Raw genomic sequence first — 25,755 nt, 5'->3', positions numbered from 1 at the left:
CACTTCTCCCCCCCATATAATGCCCCTTGCAGGATGTCCCTTTCCCCCCATATAATGCCCCATTCAGGATGTCCCTTTCCCCCACCATATAATTCCCCATGCAGGATGTTACCCCCCCATATAATGCCCCATGCAGAATATCACCCCCCTCTCTTTAAAATGCCCCATGCAGGATGTCACTCCCCCTCTTTATAATGCACAATGCAGGATGTCCCTTTCCCCCACTATATAATGCCCCATGCAGGATGTCACCCCCCCATATAATGCCCCATACAGGATGTTACCCCCCCATATAATGCCCCATGCAGGATGTCATTCCCCCATATAATGTCCCATGCAGGATGTCACCCCCCATATAATGCCCCATGCAGGATGTCACCCCCCATATAATGCCCCATGCAGGATGTCACCCCCCATGTAATTCCCCATGCAGGATGTCACCCCCCCCCCCTTATAATGCCCCATGCCTCCATACATTTAAAAAAAAAATCAAATACTCACCTCACTCCTCCTCACCTGCTGCCGCTGCTCAGGTCCGGACTCCAGCGTCGCCGGTGTCTTGCCGCTCTGCACTGCCTGTGATGGCTTAGGGGAGGGCACGGTGGAAAGACGTCACCACACCCTCTGACCTGAGACGTCACAGGGAGCGCACAGCAGGAAGACAGCGGATCTGCGGAGGCACGGGGAGAGGTAAGTATCCGGCTGCCGGGGCCCTGAGCAAGCGGGGGAGAAGGGCGGGCGCTGGCACTGCTCTCCTCCGCCCATAGCCCAGCGGGATGCCCGAGTGCGAGTGGGCCCCCTGCCAGCTCAGGGCCCCAGCACTTGCCTGGGTGTGCCGGGTGCTGGCGCCGGCCCTGCCTGACTGTTCCTGCCTTGTGTCTCTGTGCGTTGCATCCCGGCACCTGCATTATATTTGGCGTAGTTGGCAGGATGCAACATTCAGATACAGAGATGGCAGGGGACATATACCTTTGGGGGCGATGCTCAGCCACCTACCTAAGGTTACAGGGAGCAGTGTGTTGCTGTGGAACTGGGTAGAAAGACTGAGAAGTATGCTACGCTTGTATCCCCTGACCCCTCTCGCACAGGCTGAGCTGGCCCTCCTAAGCCTTGATGGAGAGGCTCGGCACACAGTTATGTACCGTCCACATGGGGACCGCGATACTGTGGAAAAGGTGATAAAAATATTAGAGGACATGCACGGTGACACCACAGACCTGGGACACTTACGTCTTTGGCTGTTTCAGTGGGTCCAAGGGGAAAATGAGACCATAAACCAATATGTTAATGCATTGCAGGAAGTGACGCCCCATATTGTCAAGAAGGAGCCGAGGACTAGGGCCATTAGTCGAAGTGTTATGGGAACAACTGATTGCTGGCCTGAAGGACCTCACCCTGAGATTAATTCTAAAGGAGCAACTGCGTCTGAGTCCTAATCTGGGATTCCTGGAGGTCGGGCCGAAGCCAAGGTCCTGGAGAAAGAGGTTCCTGTTCTCAAGGCTGCAGTCCGGAGCTCTGAAGTAACTACTCCAGAATTAAACCACAAAGAGCCCAACTGGGTACGGGAGATATGTCAAGAGATCTGGGATATCCGAGGTGAGCTGCACAATATTAAGGGGACCGCCACGGCCCTCTCCTTAACAGACCACACAGCCCCACGTGGGCGGAGGTCATAGCGAGAGAAGTGTTCCTACCGTACTCCACCACGTCGTATACCCAGCCCGTCAGATGAGCGAGGGCCAGAGTGTTGGATATGCGGAGGTAAAGGACATATCTCCAAAGACTGCCCAAATCGAGAAAGCAGAAGACGGGGTCAGTCGTTAAACTAAGGCGCCCCACGTTCGTCGAGCATCCCATGGGGTTCCGAGCCTCAGAGAGTGGAAGGGGGACTTTTGAGGACATTGTCTCCGAGAGGCCCATCATCTGGGCTGAATTTAATGGGCGACGGATTCATTGTTTAATGGACACAGGGTCTCAGGTGACCACTATGCCTGAGGTGTATTTCCAAAATCATTTCCCTGAAGTTGCTCGCTCCTGGAAAGAACCCACTGTCTGGCTGGTGGTGGCTAATCAATTACCTATTCCAGTAGCGGGAGTAGTATGGATGACTGTTCGGGCGTGCGGAAAGGATCTCGGTCGAAAAAGGAATAGTGTTGACCATGGGGTCTGGAGGCGGAGGGAGACACCATGCGGCAGGGGCGGGTGCCTGTACACTGCCTCAACCTAAGTGGAGCAAGTTTACAGTTATCGCCCCGACAAGAGGTGGCTCGAGTTTGTATAATGCCGGAGGACCTCACCAGAGCTGACACTATAGGACTGACACCGGTGAAAGGAAACCGTGGACTCTAGAGGTGTCTCTCAAAAGTCAAGAGAATGGGAGAGAACCACTGGCTGGACTCCATCTCTTAGAGCAAATGGAGGTAAACCTCACTGAGTTCTCAGCAAGCCAAGTTAGGCAGGTTGAGCAGTTACAACAGCGGTATCAGGGAGTGTTTGCGCAGCATAAAGATGACTTTGGGTGTACCCAGGACATTCAGCACAAAATACCTACAGAGAGAGCTGCTCCCATTCGAGAGAGGTATCGACAGATCCCACCTCAGATGTACTGTATCAGGAGGTGAAAGAACTGTTGGCTCACATGTTGCGAAATGGCGTGATCCGCGAGAGTCAGAGCCCCTGGGCAGCCCCTATCGTGTTGGTCTGGAAGAAGGACGGTACCTTAACATTTTGTGTAGACTACCGGAAACTTAAATCATGCACTGTGTGGGACTTAGGGTTAGGGCTGGAGTTAGGGTAGGGTTGGGGTTATGATTATGTTAGAGTTGGTGTTAGGATTGTTTTTTTTTCAAAAGCAATAAAAAAATGATGACGATATGATGACTAGTGTTGAGCGCAAGTGCTCGCTACTTGAGTTTGCATCAGGTGCTCGGGTATGCACCGAATATCGTGGGCCCCGAGTGACATGCTCAAGTTTCTGCCCCACATGTTTAGCGGCTATTAGACAGACAAAAAAAAACACGAGGGGATTGCCTGCCATACACAGCAATCCGCGCATGTTTTTTTTGGGGTGTTTAACAGCCACAAAACATATGGAGCAGGAACTCGAGCATATCACTTGAGCACCCGCGATACTCGGGGCATACCCGAGCACCCTATGCAAACTCAAGTAGCGAGCACTTGCACTCATGATGTATTCAATATGACAATCTAATGTTATCAAATTTTGTGCCGTACCTGTGCATTCAAAATGTTCTCTATACCCCTGGATAAAATCCTTGAGGAGTGTAGTTTCCAAATTGGGGTCACTTGTGAGGGGTTTCCATTGTTTAGGCACATCAGGGGCTCTCCAAACGCGACATGGCGTCCGCTCTCGATTCCAATTCCATTAGATTGTCAAATTTTGTGTTCAACAAGTCAAATGGTGCTCCTTCCCTTCCAAACCATGCTGTGTGCCCAAACAGTAGTTTTCCCCCACATATAGGGTATTGGCATGCTCAGGAGAAATTGAACAACAAATTTTGGCATCCATTTTCTCTTGTTACCCTTTTGAAAATGAAAAAATTTGGGTCTAAAGTAACATTTTTATGAAAAAAGTTAAATGTTCATTTTTGCCTTCCACATTGCTTCAGTTCATGCGAAGCACTTGAAGGGTTAATAAACTTCATGAATGTGGTTTTAAGCACCTTGAGAGGTGCAGTTTTTAGAATGGTGTCACTTTGGGTTATTTTCTGTCATGTAGGTCCCCAAAGTTACTTCAAATGTGATGTGGTCCCTAAAAAAATGGTTTTGTAATTTTTGTTGGAAAAATGAGAAATTGCTGGTCAACTTTTTAACCCTTCTAACTTACTAACAAAAAAAATATGTTTCAAAAATTGTGCTGTTATAAAGTAGACATGTGGGAAATGTTATTTATTAACTATTTTGTGTAACATAACTCTCTGATTTAAGGGTATAAAAATTAAAAGTTTGAAAGTTGTGAAATTTTACAAATTTTTGCCAAATTTTTTTTTTCACAAATAAACAGTCATATCGAACAAATTTTACCACTACCATGAAGTACAATATGTCATGAAAAAACATTCTCAGAATGTAGGATTTGTTGAAGTGTTCCTGAGTAGTGTTGAGCGAGTATGTTCTGTTCTGAGTATGCTCGGCCGAGCTCCGAGTATTTACAGCTGCTCGGTGATATGGTTGAATCGCTCCCGTGTGCATGATTTGCAACTGTTTGACAGCTTTATTACATGTGAGGAATGTGTAAGAAAACTGTCAAACAGTCGCAAATAATGCACACGGGAGCGATTCAACCATATCACCGAGCAGCTGTAAATACTCGGCGCTCGGCCCGAGCATACTCGGCAAAAGGGTTAATAGAACATACTCGCTCAACACTATTCCTGAGTTATTACCACATAAAGTGACACTGGTCAGAATTGTGAAATTTGGCTTGGTCATTAAGGTCAAAATTGGCTCCATCACTAAGGGGTTAAACAACATGCAGATTTGTAATGCCCCTTTTCTTATCTGTGTTATGCACTTTGCAGAGGAACCCAGCAAGACTGGCACCAAATCAGCAAAGGCGACGCCACAAATGCACTTGGCACAAGCTGCCCAGCTAGACGAGCTCCAGAGGGGCGGGAGTACTCTTCACCCAGCTCCCAGTAAATGGAAGGGGGACTTTGGCAGAGCACTTCCCAGGCCCACTGTTGCTGGAGAGCTGGCATCTAGTGATGCGGCAGGTGCCTAGTCAAATACCAGGTAAGAACCTCTGCAAAAACCCCAGGAAATGAAACCAGAAGAGAAAATGAGAGAACCCCTGAAAAGATAGCAACACTAACTTATAACTACAGAACATAGGTACTGCATTAAACAGCAAAGCACTGAGCAGGGAGCAGGATTAAATAGCCCGCCTAATGATCAGGTGTTGAATACCTCCCAATCATCCCCAGACAGCCACTCCCTGCTAGCTTATACAGCAGAATGAACATAATTCTACCACGGCTTAGTGCCAGACAAAGCAGCTTCCTGCGTTGCCTGGCAACCGGAGAAATCAGTTGCGAGACACGGCATCCTGCAACACCAGAACACGATGCTCCATAAGATTGGTACAGTCTCCGTGCACGCGTAGTAGCTCCACCTCCAGGGTCAGGACAATGACGGCACCTGCAACCGGAATAGCGTAGCATTGGACCTGCTCCATTCCTAGGCGGGAGCACAGAATCAGGATTCCTAACAATCTGCTAGCTTTTTGTTGTCGTTTAGCAGGTATAATGAGGCCTGTTTTATTATAATTATGAAAATTACAAAAAGAATCCAATTAGTGCTTCTGTATATTATTCATATGGAGAATGCTGAAACTAATTAGACAGAAGTACAATATAATAACCTCTTATGTTCTAGAAAGTAATTTATTAGACTGAAATTAATATTTTTTAAATGTATCTACTTTTATTTTTCTGCATAGTTGATTCATCAATATTTTCTATATTTTGTGCATAAGCTCTAATTATCTAAAATAATAAATGGAGAAACTTTGCACACAGTCTTGATTGAAAGTGCTCAGTTGTTTGTGTATACAGCTCCCATGAAGACCTATTTTTGTCTATGATGGCACACTACAAACAAGCCATGTGTGTAGCCTGATACTTCAGTCAGGTTTTACTCCCTTACATCTGTCCCCTCCTTACAATCACCAGGCATTTTTGATACTGTACAAGGAAAAATAAATTTTGGATTTTTCACACATTTCTATTTACTACACTAAATAACCTGTTAAACACCTTTGTTTTTTTAAACCGGGATTGGTAATTCTTGGCTGATCCTGTAACAACTTGTGCCTGGTCATAATAGAATTGATATCAAGACATACCCTTCCCTAAGACAGGAAGGGTTCCAGAAAATCATGCAGCTTCTTGGCATCATATCATCCAATTATCCTGACACATTTCATCTTACATATCACCATGGGGGAAAAGTTAGAAAAGAAACTAACTATATTTTACACTATGTAATAACATGTCTTCCAGAACATTGCTTCCTTGCACCTGCTTATCTAACCATTACTTATTTGTGAATTATCATCCATGGTTGAATTTTTCTGAAAGCTCCAAGTTAGTTTTAACTCTGCTTCCATGAGCTGAACCCACTGACATTTAGAACATTACACATTGGGCTCTGGTTCCAATCCAATGAATAGGTTACATTTTCAAAGGTATACCAGTATATCAAAGGAATCAAGATACAGAAGAAATTCTCAGTGCAATGTGTAATGGTCCCTTGAACGATAGTTGTTCAAATATGTGTCATGTGTTCAAAGCTGAAGAAACTACGATCAAAGCAGGTGAACGTTGTAACAATCCAATGTAATTATTGTACTTGTTTACAATAGATTGTACAGCTCACAAAGGTCATCATCACCTATATCCTATATATCTAATTGTTTTGGAAACTGCGCCTGTCTTAATAAGAGATATGTCCTTTTAGCAATTTTCCATGACTTTTGAATCTCAAATACAAACAGGGGAAAGAAGTTGTATAATTATTGTCTTAGCAGATTGAGAATCTTATGAAAGAACAAAAGGAAAACAAAGTGTTTCAGTAAATTTCACCAATAACTTGATATAAATATATTTTATTTGCTGCTCTGCTAACTTGTTTAAAAATTCCAGAAGGGTCATTGGTATTTTCTACAAGGACAGCACTCTTAGCTAAAAAAAAAATAATAAAGGAGGTCGGTGCCAGTGGTGTATATAAAAGAGAGATGGTTGTCCAGGCAAAATAAAACTTTGTCCATAGGATGGGATAAGTAAAAAATAACAAACTAATACCTACTACCACCCACTTGGTTCCAGAACATCACAGCTTCCTGTCCCAGCGCAGACCACAGAGCAATGTGAGCTGAAACCAGGGGGGTGCTGCTAGGTGAGTATGACTGAGTTCATTTTTTACATAATCTGTCCCTTGGGTGAGGTTTAATCTTGCCTTGACAGCCCCTTTAGGGTATGTGCATATGGTCAGGAGCCGCTGCGGTTTTGATACTCCGTGTTTATGTAGCGTCACACCCGCAGTGTCCTGATGTTACAGCATAGTGGATGGGATTTCTAGAAATCCCATGTCCACTATGCGTCTCTGAGCACCTGAGGATCAGCCCCCAAAACTGACAAGTGTTGCGTCTTTTAGACCCGCAGCATTTCAATTTCTCTTGCGGGTCCGCATGTGGGTGTTTCCCATAGACTAAGGTTAATGAGGAAAGTCCACATGTGAAAAAAAAAATTATGCTGCTTATTTGCATATTAATGAGGGCGGAGGCCGCGTGGCTGTTTGATAGAATCGGGTCCACAGCGGCGCCTTATCGTGGGCACATACCCTTAAAGTACCAGTATTTGCCACTCATGACAGAAAGGACAGTGTTTGTTTTCTTCTTCCCCATTTACCTAGCAGTTTCAGGGTTTCTTTGGGAAATTACTTCCCAGATTTTTTTTCCCAACTCATGAAAAACAGGAAGGAATCAACCAGGACCAGGGGTGGATTAAGAGTAGCAAGGGCCCCGGGCAGTTTAGAAGGCGTCCCCCCCCCCCCCACACCCACACACACCCGCACCTGATGTATCACGTGACTTGTCACATGATCCCCCTTTGATAGATCATGTGATAGTTTGTGTGAAATTAATTCTGCACAATATTAATATATTAATTATAATTATTTTTTATATTAATTGTATGACTTAATATTGAGCACAATTAAGTATGCTGACATCCCCCTATGTACGTAGGGTCTCACACTGTATAATATGAGCCTTCACATAATCCTCCTATACACGGCCGGAGGCCGCACGGCGCCCCTCCAGACATAGCCGGAGACCGCACGGCGCCCCCCCAGACACGGCCGGAGGCCGCACGGCGCCCATCCAGATACAGCATGAGGCCGCACGGCGCCCATCCAGATACAGCATGAGGCCACACGGCGCCCATCCAGATACAGCATGAGGCCGCACGGCGCCCATCCAGATACAGCATGAGGCCGCACGGCGCCCCCCCCCAGATACAGCAGGAGGCTGCACACACACATACAAACATATACAGACATATACAAAGACAAATACATACACGCATAGGCTGCGTGCCCACTATGAGTCTTTCAAGCGTTTTTGCCACGGAATTTCCGCAGCGAAAACGCTTAAAAAACACTTGGTAATACGTGCCCCATGTTCCCTAATGATAATCCGCATGTGCTGTGCACATGCTGCGGAAATTTCCGCTGCTGACGATCATTGCGGAAAAATACGCAGCATGTCCATTAATTTTGCGGACACACAGCGTAATTGCCGCCATTGACTTGTATTGAATAGCATAATATTCGTATGAGCATATATGCACATGTGGATATTATGCTATTCTATGTGCAGTTGGTACCCGGGTTTGGAGAAAAGGAGACTCTCCTCCAGACTCGGGTACCATAGTACCTGTTAAAAAAAGAATTTAAAATAAAAAAAATAAAGATTATCCTTACCTTCTGATGAACCCCGGTCTCCTCAGCGATGCTTCCGGTGTGTTGTATGGGTCACGGTGGTGTGAAAGGACCTGCCATGACGTCATTTAGTCATGTGACAGGTCACACGACTGATGACGTCGGCTGTTGCGTGACCTGTCACATGACTAAATGACGTCATGAAAGGTCCTTTCACACCACCGCGAGCCGCCCAACACACCGTACGCATCGCTGAGGAGACCGGGGGCCATCGGAAGGTAAGTATAATCTTTATTTTGTATTTTTTACCATTCTTATTCTTTTTTTTTAACTATTACTTGGTCACACTATATAAATCCATGCCGGTTGCATGGATTTATATAGTGTGACTAAGTTTTCAAGCACTTTTCCAAGTGATGCTAAAATGGCTTGGAAAAGCGCTTGATAACCCGCATGCAGAAATGCATGCAAAAACGCTTGACAAACGCTTCTACCTGGCAGGAAAAACGCATGTAAAATCCGCATGCGTTTTTCCTGCCAGGGAGAAGCAGAAAAAATATGCAGCATTTCTGCATCGTGGGCACATAGCCATAAACACATTTGAAACACAAAAATACATATAAACAGACATATCACACAATGATATCTGCGCACACTGACACGCACTGTGCCACAACACACACACACACACACACACACACACACATCACTCACCATTCCCCTGCTCGGCTCCTGTCATCCAGCTCCTCTCTGGTGGTAAGAAACAATGCAGGGCACACTGCATGACGACACGCTAGCAGACACTGCCGTGCACAGGGCCGTGTCTTCTAGCTGTGATGCGGCCGGGCCCTCACACGTGCACACGCACGGTACGCAGACATGCGCACACGGTACACAGATATGCGCACAGACACATGCATACGTACATATCTTATAAACATAAAACTGTCCTGTCCAGCAGCTCCTCAGGCATGTCTCAGTGCAGGGCCGCCGGCATGTCACAAACATGGCCCTGGACCATCAGAGGGGCCCACTCGCCGTTGGGGCCTGGGCTGCTTCTACAGCATCTGTGTAGGACCTCTGGTGCTGCTTGATTGCGGGCACTTCACCCGACATGGCCGTGCGCTGTGCAGTTGTGTCTGGTAGTACTGACGAGGCAGGGCAATACACAAGCACAATTATAGGCACAGTGTCGTCCCTGCCATGTCATTAATACCAGACACAGCCGCACAGCTCACGGCCATGTCAGGTGAAGTGCCGGCGGTCCTGCACAGATGCCGGGGAAGCGGCCCGGGCCACGACAGCGAGTGAGCCCCTCTGATGGTCCACAGATACCTAGACATAGATACATATGACACGCCCCTGGGCCGTGGGGTACCCGGATCCGGGCCTGTAGACGCTGGGGGTTGTAGTCACCATGGCGGTGACCCAGTCCGTGACCCAGGGCAGTCAAACCAAGGGGTAGTTTATGCATATCTGTTATGTACAGTCCGACTACGCCACCTGTGGAATGCGGTTATTGGGAACCGCCGCTGTGGAGCAGTCCGCTGAAGCTGGTGGTATGTGCATCAAGGTGATGTAACTCCCCACAGGAAGAGTGGAGCTTCAGGGCAGTGTGTATGGATGATGGTGGTGGTAGTGCAAGGTATCAGTAATGACAACACGGAGTCTTTGCAGTGCAGTCCCAGGGTCTTTACTGTTGGCAATTATATGGGCCCCAACAGGAGTACCGGCTAGTGATGAGGGCCTGATTAGTCTGGGAACAATCCTAGAGTCCTCCTGGCCAGGTGAAGTTGTAGGCCTGCCGTTCTGACTATACTCTTTGGCTATCCCGCTTATAGTCGTGTTGTAGCCCACGTCCCTGAGTGTAACGTGCTGCGCTCACCCGTATGGCTGGCGACTCGGGCCTTGTGTATTCCTCGCTCCTCTGTGGCGGTACTGGTCCTTTCATGTGGCTGAGCCTCTGGGCTTCTGATGGGCCAGGAGACCTGCAATCCCCTGCCCTGCGGTATCTGCTGCTGGGTACGTAATCCCCACAGCCTCGGACACCGGTGTCCGTTCCTCTGTAGATACTATCCAGGACGAGCTAACTCAAGCTACAGTCCCTGGCTCTTTACTCTTTCGTGTCCTAACTGACTCCACACACTGACTACCATAACCCCGCCTCCAGATCCAGTTATAAAGGGCAGGATCCTCCCCTTTCTGGTCTGGGGCAGGAGGTGTTGCTTGTAATGTGTTCCTGACCAGGAAACTCCTGTTTTGCTCCCAGCCATGGTATTACTACCACTGTGGCAACCAGACCCTCTGGGGTGCCACACATACACACACACATATACATACATACATATATATGTATATATACAGTACAGGCCAAAAGTTTGGACACACCTTCTCATTTAAAGATTTTTCTGTATTTTCATGACTATGAAAATTGTGCATTCACACTGAAGGTATCAAAACGATGAATTAACACATGTGGAATTTTATACTTAACAAAAAAGTGTGAAACAACTGAAAATATGTCTTATATTCTAGGTTCTTCAAAGTAGCCACCTTTTGCATTGATGACTGCTTTGCACACTCTTGGCATTCTCTTCATGAGCTTCAAGAGGTAGTCACCGGAAATGGTCTTCCAACAATCTTGAAGGAGTTCCCAGAGATGCTTAGCACTTGTTGGCCCTTTTGCCTTCACTCTGCGGTCAAGCTCACCCCAAACCATCTCGATTGGGTTCAGGTCTGGTGACTGTGGAGGCCAGGTCATCTGGCATAGCACCCCAATAAATGATGGTCCAACTAAACGCAAACCGGATGGAATAGCATGCCGCTGCAAGATGCTGTGGCAACCATGCTGGTTCAGTATGCCTTCAATTTTGAATAAATCCCCAACAGTGTCACCAGCAAAGCACCCCCATACCATCACACCTCCTCCTCCATGCTTCACGGTGGGAACCAGGCATGTAGAGTCCATCTGTTCACCTTTTCTGCATCGCACAAAGACACGGTGGTTGGAACCAAAGATCTCAAATTTGGACTCATCAGACCAAAGAACAAATTTCCACTGGTCTGATGTCCATTCCTTGTGTTCTTTAGTCCAAACAAGTCTCTTCTGCTTGTTGCCTGTCCTTAGCAGTGGTTTCCTAGCAGCTATTTTACCATGAAGGCCTGCTGCACAAAGTCTCCTCTTAACAATTGTTGTAGAGATGAGTCTGTTGCTAGAACTCTGTGTGGTATTGACCTGGTCTCTAATCTGAGCTGCTGTTAACCTGCGATTTCTGAGGCTGGTTTGCCCAATTTTTCGGACTGACTGACCTTCATTTCTTAAAGTAATGATAGCCACTCATTTTTCTTTACTTAGCTGCTTTTTTCTTGCCATAATACAAATTCTAACAGTCTATTCAGTAGGACTATCAGCTGTGTATCCACCTGACTTCTGCACAACACAACTGATGGTCCCAACCCCATTTATAAGGCAAGAAATCCCACTTATTAAACCTGAGAGGGCACACCTGTGAAGTGAAAACCATTTCCGGTGACTACCTCTTGAAGCTCATCAAGAGAATGCCAAGAGTGTGCAAAGCAGTCATCAAAGCAAAAGGTGGCTACTTTGATGAACCTAGAATATAAGACATATTTTCAGTTGTTTCACACTTTTTTGTTGAGTATATAATTCCACATGTGTTAATTCATAGTTTAGATGCCTTCAGTGTGAATGTACAATTTTCAAAGTCATGAAAATACAAAAAAATCTTTAAATGAAAATTTAAATCTTTTGGTCTGTACTGTATATATGTATATACACACACACATTGCACATGGACTTACCCTTTCTGTACATGATGCAGGTTCTTCCATCTTCTCTGTGGGGCAGCCTCCCCTCCTCTTGGGGCCCGACTGCAGAGCTCTGGTATAATTGCAGGGCAGGAGGGGGAGAGCAGAGAGGTAACATTCAGAGCAGTGGAGGGGGCAGGGAGAGCAGTGGCCATGCTGTAAGCTGGCTCTGTGCTCTCCTGGAGGCCGGAGCAGATGGACGGAGCCTCCTCTCCTGCACTTACACAGTCAGCAGCTGGTGAGTCATCCTCGCAGCGCCGCCTGACACAGCAGTTTTACAGAGCAGATTCCATCTTCTGACTCCTGGGCCCTCCTGTCACTCATTATAATGAGGCCAATCTGGCCCTGGGAGCCCTGGGCCCCATGGCAGACCCAGGCCCCCGGGCGGTAGCCCAGATTGACCTCATTATAATCCGACTATGACCAGGACTGAGCCCCTCTCTTCAAGAGAAGGGTAGCACAGTCTGCTGAAATGGCACGTACGCCTTTGGTTGACGGCGCTCTACGTCAGCTTTTCAGTGAGAGCTGAATACAGTTTTTTAAGTAATGTATTGCTTCTGAAGACCCAAGATTAGACATGAGCAAACCTGAATTGTAAAGTTCAGGATTCGTACCGGTGCTGAACTCCAAGCACGGACTTTCCTGGAAGCCCGTTTTACAGTTCAGGAGTCCAGGGAAGAGAGAGAGCTCCAAAGTTCAGGTCCCCATTGATTTCAATGGGGTTCGGGTTCAGGTTCAAGTTCGGGTACAGTTCTGGTACCCGAACCGAACTTTGGAGTAAAGTTCAGTCGGGTATCAGAACCCAAACTTCCACGGGTCCGCTCATCCTTACCCAAGATGAATTATGTTGTTGAATTGGAATGTTGCTCATTAGAATGCTGCTGCCCCTTTGATTTTAGCAATCTGTGAGCATACAGACCCCCAATAATCACTAAGCCTAATATGTTTATATGACATCTCAGACTCTTTAGAAAATTATGACCCTTTAGCTATAACACACTCGCAGATTTGAATGAAAAAGCTGTACAACAAGCACATAAGCTATGGCAGTGCCTATAGGTGCGGTTCATATGCTCAGCATCAAAACATGTACTACTTTCTTAGGCTTTATTCACACATCAGTATTTTTGATCAGTATTTCACATTTCTAGCCAAAATCAGGAGTGTCTCCAAAACACAGAATAGGTGTCAATCTTTCAGTTATAGTTTTTCTCTGTTACACTCCTGGTTTTGGCATACTAACACTGATGCAAAATACTGACCATATACTGTTACCTCAATACCAAATACTGCATTCCTTCAAGGGCAATTTATTTTGACTACAACAAGAGCATTTAAGTTTACAATAAATACAATTTTACAGACTAATTATTATTTTCATAAGGTAACATTACTTAAGGTCTTAGTGAAAACAAATGTGTTTAACCTTGTCTAGAAGCATCAAGGCCAATTTTTATCTAATGACAATAACAACATCCAAGCAACGCAAGGTTAAAGAGAGAATGAGTTATTAGTGTGAATTACATAGTGCACATTTTCATAGCAAGGGTGATCAATAGCCATTTATGCATTCTGCTCTTCCTTAGCTATATTTAATGAAACCAAGTTATTAGAGTGCAAAAAAATGATGCATTCCTCAAATACCTGATAGTATATGATATATACGCAGCCGCATGTAGCTGTAGTACAGCTTTCTACCAACAGAGTAGGGTTCCTGAATTTTGTGAAATTTTTGCTTTCAGGCCATATTCTTTGCTTTCTGTGATGGTCATATTACAGCTACTACTGATGCAATTGAATTATTAGCAAATTACTTTTAAGACATAATCATTACAAGAATTATAGTGCACATAGATGACTATTTATTCTTTTCTTCTGATGTTGTCCCAATAAAACTATGTGCAAAAATAAAAATAATAATAAAAAAAAACTAAAAATTGAATGCTAAGGTCACGCACGATGCTTGACTTTAGACAAAAGGATCACTTTTTTAATTTGCATGTTTGTCACACTTAAATGTTTCAGATCATAAAACAAATTTAAATATATGACAAATATAACACAAGTAAACACAAAATGCAGTTTTTAAATGGAAGTCTTTATTATTAGGGGAAAAAGAAATCCAAACCTGCAGGGACCTGTGTGAAAAAGTGATTGCCCCCTAAACCTAATAACTTGTTGGGCCACCCTTAGCAGCAACAACTGCAATCAAGCATTTGCAATAACTGCCAATGAGTCTTTTACAACGCTCTGGTGGAATTTTGGTCCACTCATCTTTGCAGAATTGCTGTAATTCAGCCACATTGAAGGGTTTCCGAGCATGAACTGCCTTTTTAAGGTTATGCCACAGCATTGCAATTGGATTAATGTCTGAACTTTGACTAGGCCACTCCAAAATCTTAATTTTGTTTTTCTTAAGTCATTCAGAGATGAACTTGCTGGTGTGTTTTGGATCATTGTCCTGCTGAGTAACCCAAGTGCGCTTCAGCTTGAGGTCACGAACAGGTGGCTGGACATTCTCCTTCAGGATTTTTTGGTTGACAGCAGAATTCATGGTTCCATTTACCACAGCAAGTCTTCCAGGTGCTGAAGCAGCAAAACAGCCCCAGACCATCACACTACCACCATAATATTTTAAGGTTGGTATAATGTTCCTTTTCTGAAAAGCTGTGTCACTTCTACGCCAGATGTAATGGGACATACGTACACCTACCAAAAAGTTTAAATTTTTGTCTCGTCAGTCCATAAAGTATTCTCCCAAAAGTCATGGCGATTATCAAAATGCTTTCTGGCAAAACTGAGACGAACCTTTATGTTCTTTTTGCTCAGCAGTGGATTTTGCTTTGGAACTCTGCCATGCGTGCCATTTTTGCCCAGTCTTTTTCTTATGGTGGAGTCATGAACACTGACCTTAACTGAGGCAAGTGAAGCCTGCAGTTCTTTGGATGTTATTGTGGGGTCTTTTGTGACCTCTTGGATGAGTCGTCGCTGCACTTTAGGGGTAATTTTGGTCAACCAGCCACTCCTGGGAAGGCTCACCACTTTTCCATGTTTTCACCATTTGTGCATAATGGCTTTCACTGTGGTTCGCTGGAGTTACAAAACTTTAGAAACGGCTTTATAACCTTTTCCAGACCGATAGATCTCAATTATTTTGTTTCTCATTTGTTCTTGAATTTCTTTGGATCACAGCATGATGCCTAGCTTTTGATGATCTTTTTGTCTACTTCACTTTGCCAGGCAGATCCTATTTAAGTGATTTCTTGATTGAGATGTTTTAAGGGGGAGGGGCAATCACTTTTTCACACAGGGCCCTGTAGGTTTGGATTTATTTTTCCCTTAATAATAAAGACTGTAACGGGTCTGGGAGGCGGAACCTCTGAGCAACTCTACAAGGGGGCGGTCCTTGTGAGGAAGCGGGTGGCTCCCAGGGAAGGTAGTCACGGCAAGTGACAGGGACAGTCTCTGGGTAGAAGGGCAGGTAGTCACAGCAAGTGACAGGGACAGTCTCTGGGTAGACTAGCAGGCAGGTAGCAGGTGAGCGCTCCCAGGTGAGCGGGCAAGAGTCTCTGGACAGGCAGGTGGTCACGGCAAGTGACGGCAGAGCCTCTAGGTAGGCTAGCGGGCAGGTAGCAGGTGAGCGCTCCCAGGTGAGCGGGCAAGAGTCTCTGGATAGGCAGGTGGTCACGGCAAGTGACGGCAGAGCCTCCAGGTAGGCTAGCAGGCAGGTAGCAGGTGAGCGCTCCCAGGTGAGCGGGCAGGCTGGTCCATAGACAGACTGACAGGTGTCGGAAGGCAGACCGTCGGACCGCAGGCTTGCAAGCAGGTAAGCGGATATCAGGCAGGTATCAAGCAGGAATCTGGCAGGAGACTGGCAGGTAACTGGCAACGGGACCTGAGGGCTGAAGCAGAGTGAAGGCTTTGCAACAACATTGCTCGGGCACCTCCATTTTGGAGGAGGTGCCTTATATATGGTGAGATCCTCCGGCCATTGGCCGGGGACTCCTTAGGACGGCGTGTGCGGCCCCTTTAAGAGAGAGGGAGCGCGCGCGCCTTAAGCACAGTGGTCGGGAAGCAGCGCGTGCTGCCAGCAGAGCGGGAGGAGGACACCGGGCACGGAGCGGAGAGGTGAGGGGAACAGCGTCCCTGCCTAGCAGGAGGCAGGGACGCCGACACTACAAAGACCTTCATTTAAAAACTGAATTTTGCGTTTACTTCTGTTAAGTTTGTCTAATATTTAAATTTGTTTTGTGATCTGAAACATTTAAGTGTGACAAACATGCAAAAGAATAAGAAATCAGGTAGGGGGCAAACACTTTTTCACACCACTGTATATATAAAAATAAAAAATATATAAATATGGCACATAATACCAAGGACATATGTACCTGTATGACAGAGGGAGATTATGTGTCTTCAAATTGAGTATTTGAAAAAAGAGGATCTAGATCTGGTTGTTGCAATTTCCTGAGCTAATGGGTAAGGAGAACTTCTGCAGAACTCTCCTGTGCAGAAAATCTGGCAAATTGGCAAGCAAGGAAAAATTGTTCATCTTATTACCATAAGGTGTTGCTTGTTTTCATCAGTTGTTTACAGGTTGGTGATCCTCTGACCATCTCTGCTTCTGAGAGGCTCTGCCTCTCTAACATGCTCTGCCTCTCCAACATGCTCTTTTTATACAAAGTCATGTGACTTTTCCAGTCTTTTCTTAACCCTGTCCCACCTTTTTTTGAAATGTGCTGCTTCCATAAATATCTAAATGAATTAATTTTTTTCAAATGAAATGGAAAAATGTCTAACTTTCAACCAACAATCTTTGTTCTATGTTCTATTCTGAATAAAATATGTCTATGAGATTTCCAAATCATTGCATTCTTGTTTTTTTTTCACATATTACATAGTGCCCCAACATTTTTGTAATTGGGGTTGCACATATGTGTAAAAAATAGATGCAGAAATCTACCGTATTTTTCGGACTATAAGACGCACTTTTTTCCTCCAAAATTTTGGAGGAAAGTGGGGGATGTGTCTTATAGTCCGAATACTATATTATTGTATGGCCGCATGGTGTTGGGTGTGGGGGAGCGATAGCGGGGGATCAGCAGGGCACAGGAGGCAGCAGCCACCTGCTACAGCCTACCCTGTGCCCGCTACTAAAGAAAATGAATATTCCCTGCTCCACACGCCCATGGGCGTGGAGAGCAATGAATATTCATTTCTCTTAATAGCCGGCACACTGTACCGCAGCGCGACTCCTGCTGCCGCTTTGCGGTCAGTGTGCCAGCTATTAAAGCTCATGAATATTCCCTACAACCCACTCCCATGGGTTGTAATGAATATCCATGGTCTTTAAAAGCGGGCACACAGACCGCAGAGCGGCAGCAGGAGCTGCGCTGCGGTACAGTGTGCCGGCTATTGAACAGACTGAATGGTCACTGCTCCTCACGCACAGTGTCCCGGCGTGGGGAGCAGTGACTATTCCAGCACAGCGTCTCACACTGTGTGAGGGCGCATGGCAGGGATGCCATGCGCGGCTCACACAGTGAGAGTGTCGGCAGCAGAGCGGGACAGCACTGGAGGAGAGAGGAGGTGAGTATGAGTGTTTATTTTTTTTGCAGGCAGCGTGATGGGGGCTCAGAGGGTGCCATACATACCAGGATGGGGGCTCAAGGGGTGCCATGCATACAAGGATGGGGGCTCAGATGGTGCCATGCATGCCAGGATGGGGGCTCAGAGGGTGCCATGCATACTAGGATGGGGGTTCAAGGGGTGCCATGCATAACAGGATGGGGAATCAAGGGGTGTCATGAATACCAAAATGGGGGATAAAGGGGTGCCATGCATACCAGGATGGAGGATAAAGGAGTGCCATGCATACCAGGATGGGATGGGGGGGAACTTACACCAGGAAGGAGGGGCCATACATACCAGGATGGAGGATATTAACAGAATTGGGGGACATTACCCCAATACCAGTGTCAGCAGCAGACCCCCTCCCCCATAACAGGGCATCATGACCACATTTTTTGCTTACATTTTTTTCCCTACTTTCCTCCGTTAAAACCTAGGTGCGTCTTATTGTCCGAAAAATACGGTATTTGTCATATGAATGTCTGTAAAATTCCTGATAGTTTTAATATGAATATTTATAGATGGAGGTTCATTATTATGCAAACTGATTTTGTCTATTTGGATCATATACTACAAGAAATATTAATTATTTTCAAGAGGATTACGTGTAAGCGAGAATTTCTGTAACAGCTTATCTCTTCTGTTGAAGAACGCTAGTCAAGATCATTAATGATTCATATTTATGATTAGGATTTCTTGCATTATCACAACCAAACACTGGCTTCTGCACGCAAAATGTGTTATCTTCAAGCCTTTTGTAAACAGAGGGAATCAGAAATGACTTAGATAAAAATAATAGTTTTACAGTTTTTTGGGGGCTTTTTTTAACCCTCATCACAGACTGTAAATTGCTTACTCAAAATCTAATAAATCAGTTTTATTCATATAAAAAAGCAATGGAACTATTTACTTTTTTTCTACTTTACAATTGGATTTGTAATAAGGCACCTAAAGGCTATGCTCCCATGATGAGATTTTGGTGAGTATTTTACGCTGTGTATTTTTTCAAAAAAATGCAAGTAACTAGTGTTGAGCGAACATGCTCGACACTGCTCGGTACTCGCCCGAGCATCACGCTACTCGGGATGTTCGGCGAGCACCGAGCATTTCCGGGTTACTCGGGCGGGAGCTCGGGTCTCCGCCCTGCATGTTTGGCGCTCTTTACAGAGCCAATGAACATGCAGGGATTGCCAGACAGTCACTGTAATGCCGCAGCCATGTTGGTTGTGGGCATTACATTGATTGGCTGGCCACACAGCGTCACCTCGAGTATTTAAAACGCCGCCATCTTGGACACAGACGGCTGGGATCAGACAGTGTAGGGACAGCGCTGCTGATTTAGGGAGAGATATATACTGGAAAATAGTTAGTGTAGGGTCTGTAAAGGCTGCCAGATCAAACAAACAGGACTCAGGACTAATATCCATCCCAGATATCAGGCAGGCAGGCAGGCAGGCTGTATAGGAGACGCAGTGGTTATACCAACAAACGCTGCAATACAGTCCTGCAGTCCTGTGTGCTCCTGTTGCTGAAATTTCTGGACTTAGCTCCAGGTCTCGGGGGCCAGGAAAAATCCTTTTTTTTTCATCTAAATTCTCTTTTTTTTTTTCCTCCTTCACACTGTACAAATACCTGTCCCCCCCCCCCCCCCCCCCCCAAAAAAAAATGTGTGTCTGTGACAGTTCAGACACAAATATATCTGTTGAAAATAGTCTGGTGTAGGCCAGAGAAACAGAAGTGTGGTTTTGCAGTTCCATGGTTCAAACCTCTGTATTATCCACTTTTGGGCCATTTGTATCTAAAAAAAAACAGTTTGAGTGTGTCGCTCACTGTTCAGCCGCAAATACATATATTTAAAAAAGTCTCGTATACACCAGTAAATTATAACTGTGGTTTTGCTGTTCCACGGTAAAAAATCTCTATTTTCCAGCTATTGTTATTTTTTCCGTAAAGAAAAACAGTAATAGTTTCTCCCTGATTGTTCAGATTGTTTAAAAGAGTTGGGTGTAGGCCAGAGAAATAGAACTGTGGTTTTCCTCTTCCATGGTTCTAATCTAGTTTTAATTACCCTTTTTCCATTGATAGTGCGAGTGTAAGCTATTTTACTTCCTTTACAATGGGCAAGGCGCGTGGCCAGGGACGTGGAACTGGACGTTCTGGTGATGGTGCGTGCAGAGGACGGGGCCGTGGCCAAGGTGAAAATGTGCCACAACCAACAGCCACATCTTCTCGCTCCCCCTTCCTGACCGAATTACTAGGGAAGCACACTACAACACCAGTATTGCGAACTGATCAGTGTGAACAGGTTATTAATTGGATAGCAGATAATACTTCCAGTTACCTGGGCACCACCACCTCCTCTCTGTCTTCCACACGGTCAAATCTTAGTAGCCGTGAGTCTCGACCGCATACTCCTCCTCACCCTGATGCTCCTTCCTCCCACCATGCCGAGTGTCGTCAGACAGCAACTGATCCCACACTTGGACACTCTGAAGAGCTGTTCACTGGTCCATTTCCAGATTTGTGCCCCTCCCCTGCACCGCTTGAAGTGGTGTAAGAGGAGATCCCATGTAGCGATGCCCAAATATTTGAACAGCCACGGCCACAGGAAGTCGACGTTGGCAATTTGTCACAAGAGGTGGACAATGACGAGACACAATTGCCACGAAGTGAGGAGGAGGATCGTTTGTGCATAAGTGGAAGAGGAGGAGGTGGTGGATGATCTAGTAACTGACACAACGTGGCAGGAGGACATGCAGAGCGAGGCCAGCAGCACACAGGGTAAGGGAGGCAGAGTACCCCAACAGGCAGGAAGAAGCAGTGTGGTGGCCGCACACAGAAGCCAGGCAACAGTTCCCCGTAACACCAACACGAGGGACGTTGCCAGTACAACCTGTAGGTCTTCCAGAGTCTGGATTTTTTTTAAAGACTCTGCTGATAACCCCAAAAAGGCCATTTGTACCACCTGCCAGGCCAGCATCAGCAGGGGTGACAAAACTACCAGCCTGGTCACCACCAGCATGATCAGGCACATGGCAGCAAAGCACCCGACTTTGTGGGGCGAACCCCAGGGTCCACGACCATTGTCAGCGGGTGTCACCACTGCTTCTTCCGCTGTTGTGCATGCAATAGAACCCCCTGTTGTGTGTGCAAGGCAATCCCCTGTCCAAACTGCATGCAAAGATGCCCCCTCCTCTCAGTCTTCACTTGTTATGGCAGTTTCTCAAGAAACAGCATCAAAGTCCATGTCCACGTCCCACCGCAACGTTCAATTGTCCATATCCCAGACCTTTGAACGAAAGCGGAAATTCGCAGCCAACGCCCCACAGGCCACAGTCCTAAATTCGCACATTTCACAACTGCTTGCATTGGAAATGCTGCCTTTTAGGCTGGTGGAGACGGAATCCTTCCGCAACCTTATGGCGGTGGCCGTCCCTCGGTACTCGGTCCCCAGCTGACACTATTTTGCCCGGTGTGCCATCCCCGCACTACACAAGCACGTGTCCCAAAACATCTGCCGTGCCCTCAACAACGCAATTACTGGGAGAGTCCACCTGACAACGGACACGTGGACAAGTAATTGTGGCCAGGGACGGTACATCTCCCTGACGGCACACTGGGTAAACATAGTGGAAGCCGGGACCCAGTCGGACCTTGGGACGGAACACATCCTCCCCACACCGAGGATTGCGGGCCCTATGTCAGTCAGAGTTGCCCCCACAGTGTACAGCTCCTGCGCATCATCCTCCTCCTCCTCATGTTCAGCCTCCATCTCAGATATCACCACATCAGTTACAAGCTGGAAGCACTGCAGTACTGCCTCCGCCAAGCGACAACAGGCTGTGCTGAAACTCATAAGCTTAGGTGAGAAACCTCACACTGCTTGTAAGTTGTGGACAGCTGTGAAAGAGCAGGCAGATCTGTGGCTGAGACCGCTGAACCTACATCCAGGCATGGTCGTGTGTGACAATGGCCGTAACCTGGTGGCGGTTCTGAGGCGAGGCAAGATCACACACGTACCATGCTTGGCTCATGTGCTTAACCTCGTGGTTCAGCGGTTTCTTAAATCATACCCCGAGTTGCCAGATCTGCTCGTCAAAGTACGCCGCCTGTCAGCTCATTTTCGGAAGTCAGCTACAGCTTCCGCTGCCCTTGCTGTGTTGCAGCAGCGTTTGCAGCTTCCGCAATACCGACTGGTGTGTGATGTCCCCACACGTTGGAACTCTACCCTCCACATGTTGCAAAGGATTTGTGAGCAGAAGAGAGCAGTTGTGGAGTACCAGCTGCAACAAGGCCGTCGATATTCAGGTCAGACTCCACACATAAGACCTCAGGAGTGGACCTGGATGTCTGACATATGTACCATCCTGACAAACTTTAAGGAGTCCACCAAGATGGTGAGTGGCGATGACGCCATCATTAGCGTCAGCATTCCACTTGTCTGTCTTTTGCAACACTCTCTGCAGAGAATTAAAGAGGAGGCATTGCAGCCAGAGTATGATGAGATGGATCAAGAAGCCGTAGCGGTCGATTACACACAGCCCAGCCTCATCTCATCCCAACGTGCATTGGGGGACAACGAGGGAGAGGAGGAGGAGGAGGAGGAAGAAGAACAGGAGCTGGTATCATGCGCAGTAGACGGTAGTACCTGTACAACTGTCATACCGTCGGTTCAGCGTGGGTGGCCTGAGGACTAGAGATGAGCGGTGTTCGACTAGAACTGTTCGCCAATCTCAAATTCGAGCTGTTTTGGGCGGTGTTCGAGTTGTTCGACGAACCCGAACGATTTGCAAAAAATTCGGCTGTTCGAGGTTATGTTCGATAACTGTTCGTGCACCAAAAGCGTGTCCTGCATGTCTGGTGCTATTTAGAGCACCAATCATGCAGGGATTGTCTGCCACTCACTGTAATGCCACAGCCATGGTGGTTGTGGCATTACAGTGATTGCCCAAATCGATGGGAACAGTGCCAACAGTGAAACATGAAAAGCCGGCAATTCAGCAGCGGCATACACCGGTACCCGACAATTTAGAACCGAAAGAATAGAGCTTCACACATAGATTAGATAGATATAAACATGTCAGCCACATATATACGAAGTACAGTGAAAGTGCTGCTTACTGTACTTGTCATTTAGCGTAAAGGATTTATCAAAAAAAATAATAGTGTTTTCATGCACCGTCTCTTTAAAAAAGCCGGCCGGCAATTCAGCAGCGGTACCCGACAATTTAGAATAGAAGGAATAGAGAATCACACATAGATTAAATAGATAGAAACATGTCAGTCACATATATATGAAGTACAGTGACAGTGTTGATTACTGTACTTGTCATTTAGTGTAAAGGATTTATCAAAAAAAATAATAGTGTTTTCATGCACCGTCTCTTTAAAAAAGCCGGCCGGCAATTCAGCATCTGTACCCAACAATTTAGAATAGAAGGAATAGAGAATCACACATAGATTAGATAGATAGAAACATGTCAGTCACATATATATGAAGTACAGTGACAGTGTTGCTTACTGTACTTGTCATTTAGTGTAAAGGATTTATTAAAAAAAATAATAGTGTTTTCATGCACCGTCTCTTTAAGAAAGCCGGCCGGCAATTCAGCATCTGTACCCGACAATTTATAACAGACAGAATAGAACTTCACACAAAGATTAGATAGATAGAAACATGTCAGTCACATATATATGAAGTACAGTGACAGTGTTGGTTACTGTACTTGTCATTTAGTATTAAAATAAAGGATTTATTATTAAAAAAATTGGCGTGGGGTTCCCCTTAATTTTAGGCTCTAGCGGAGGTTAAGCAGACAGCTGGGGCAGATGTTTGAAGCCTGGGAAGGGGGTAATACCCACGGAGCTTCCCAGGCTACTAATATCAGCCCCCAGCTGAATACATAGCCTTTACTAGCTATTAAAATGGGGGACCCCCCCAAAAAAATGACGTGGGGTCCCCCCTAATTTAATAGCTAGCAAAGGCTAGGCAGACAGCTGGGGGCTGATATTAATAGCCCAGGAAGGGAGCCATGAATATTGGCCCCCTCCCAGGCTAGAAACACCAGCCGTCAGCCGCCCCAGAAATGGCGCATTCATAGGATGCGCCAATTCTGGCACTTAGCCTCGCTCTTCCACGCTGCCCTGGTGCGGTGGCAGGGGGTAATAGGGCTGGGGTTGATGTCAGCTTATAATGCCAGCTGACATCAAGCCCAGGTTAGTAATGGAGAGGCGTCTATAAGACACCCCCATTACTAACCCCATAGTCAAAGTTAAAAAAAACACAACACCCAGAAAAAAGTCCTTTAATTGAAATAAACACACAATTCTTTATTGTTCTAAATTAAACCATACTTACCATCACACCCATTCCAGCTGAAGCCAACGATCTCCTGAAATAAAAGAAAAATAATAAAGCAACATCATCCTTACCTTTCCGTGGTTCCCATGACAGCTTCAGCTCTGCTACATCGAGATGACAGGCTGGACCGCAGCAGAACGCTGCCATCCAGCCTGTCATCCCGCAGACACTGAGAAGCGCAGGCTTGCTTGCGCTCCACAGTGTCTCTCTGTGAGGGCATCCAGATGAGCCGAGTTAATGTCCAATGAACTCGGCTCACCTCATGCACGTCACTGACAGCGTGGGAAAATTCTCCTGCACTCAGCGCTTCAGTGTGGGAGAATTCTCACGCTGAAGCGCTGAGTGCAGGAGAATTCTCCCACGCTGTCAGTGACGTGCAGGAGGTGAGCTGAGTTCATTGGACATGAGCTCACCTTATGCACGTCACTGACAGCGTGGGAAAATTCTCCTGCACTCAGCGCTTCAGCGTGGGAGAATTCTCACGCTGAAGCGCTGAGTGCAGGAGAATTCTCCCACGCTGTCAGTGACGTGCAGGAGGTGAGCTGAGTTCATTGGACATGAGCTCACCTTATGCACGTCACTGACAGCGTGGGAGAATTCTCCTGCACTCAGCGCTTCAGCGTGAGAATTTTCCCACGCTGTCAGTGACGTGCATGAGGTGCGCCGAGTTCATTGGACATGAACTCGTCTCATCTTTATGCCGTCACAGCCAGACACTGCAGAGCGCAAGCAAGCCTGCGCTTCTCAGTGTCTGCGGGATGACAGGCTGGATGGCGGCGTTCTGCTGCGGTCCAGCCTGTCATCTCGATGTAGCAGAGCTGAAGCTGTCGTGGGAACCATGGAAAGGTAAGGATGAGGTTGCTTTATTATTTTACTTTTATTGCAGGAGATCGTTGGCTTCAGCTGGAATGGGCGTGATGGTAAGTATGGTTTAATTTAGAACAATAAAGGATTGTGTCTTTATTTCAATTAAAGGACTTTATTCTGGGTGTTTGTGTTTTCTTTTAACTTTGACTATGGGGTTAGTAATGGGGGTGTCTTATAGACGCCTCTCCATTACTAACCTGGGCTTGATGTCAGCTGGCATTATAAGCTGACATCAACCCCAGCCCTATTACCCCCTGCCACCGCACCAGGGCAGCGTGGAAGAGCGAGGCTAAGTGCCAGAATTGGCGCATCCTATGAATGCGCCATTTCTGGGGCGGCTGACGGCTGGTGTTTCTAGCCTGGGAGGGGGCCAATATTCATGGCTCCCTTCCTGGGCTATTAATATCAGCCCCCAGCTGTCTGCCTAGCCTTTGCTAGCTATTAAATTAGGGGGGACCCCACGTCATTTTTTTTGGGGGGTCCCCCATTTTAATAGCTAGTAAAGGCTATGTATTCAGCTGGGGGCTCATATTAGTAGCCTGGGAAGCTCCGTGGGTATTACCCCCTTCCCAGGCTTCAAACATCTGCCCCAGCTGTCTGCTTAA

Source organism: Phyllobates terribilis, unplaced genomic scaffold (assembly GCF_046119375.1).
Source record: "Phyllobates terribilis strain yellow unplaced genomic scaffold, ASM4611937v1 Scaffold_4__5_contigs__length_816908805, whole genome shotgun sequence".
Taxonomy (NCBI): domain Eukaryota; kingdom Metazoa; phylum Chordata; class Amphibia; order Anura; family Dendrobatidae; genus Phyllobates; species Phyllobates terribilis.
The sequence above is the reverse complement of the archived record's forward strand: the minus strand, read 5'-3'. Positions refer to the sequence as shown.